The following is a 1,018-nucleotide window of genomic DNA, read 5'->3' as shown; positions in this document are numbered from 1 at the left end:
GCCTTGAACTTTTCGTATAAAGGCACACCCGCGTGCAGCACGTGCACGTCGTTTTTGGATGCGCTCCTTGAAGGTTGAACGAGTCCCTTTGATAAGAACCCATTCTCCCGTCGATGGTTCGGTGGATGTAGCAGCAACTTGCCGTTGGGGTGGCTGGATTACCTGATGCTTCCTAGACTCTAAGTCTGCATAATAGTGAACTCCATCGACTTATTCTAATGCCTTGGCAATTTGACGAGCTTGGCGTTGGCGTCGCCTCTGACGAGCCCTCTTCGTCAGAGTTGGCGTACCTTGATTGAACAACTCCTTGACTGGAGAGGAGTTATGGCGAGCGGAGTCATTTGAAGCATTCATCGGTGAATATGCCTCCTTCAAAGATGGGATCTTCCGTACTTATAGGGAGAGGAGGATTTTGATTAAGACGAGGAGAAATATTCCTCAAACTTAGCTTCCTCGAACTCGTACTCGACCTCTGAATCAACCGGGATCTTGATCTTCAGTTGTGGCACGACAGCCTTGGTGACGAGACTGTTGGCTCCCACTGTGGTCGTCAGTGTGTTTGGGTCAAAAGTTGATTTCTTCATTGCCTTGAATCTATTACAATCGTTTATCGATTATAAGTTCACAAAATAGAAAAGTTGATCTTTTTATAAGATCTCCTTACACAATAAAAAATAAAAGATTATAACTTTATCAAACAACACACAGATCCTATTTATTAGTCTCTAGTTACGTGGGATCTTTGCTTGTGCTGGGGTTTATCCATGGACCGCTTCGAATCAGATCTGGTTGACAGAAAATTGATTAAAGCTCTTACTTCACAAAGGAAGTAATCGCTGCAGCGATGATCCCGACCAAGCGAGATCACGGCTCTTCTCGAGATTTAAGACTAAGCTTAAATCCGGAGGAAAGGGGGAACGGGCCCCAGATCCTTCGAAACGCTCCTTCTTTATGTTTTCGGTGAAAGTCGGTGTTTTCATTGCTTTTGAATCTGTTACAACTTCAAACGTTACAACAA

This window comes from Asparagus officinalis, chromosome 5 (genome assembly GCF_001876935.1).
Source record: "Asparagus officinalis chromosome 5, Aspof.V1, whole genome shotgun sequence".
In the NCBI taxonomy this organism is placed as follows: domain Eukaryota; kingdom Viridiplantae; phylum Streptophyta; class Magnoliopsida; order Asparagales; family Asparagaceae; genus Asparagus; species Asparagus officinalis.
This window is presented reverse-complemented; position numbering follows the sequence as displayed.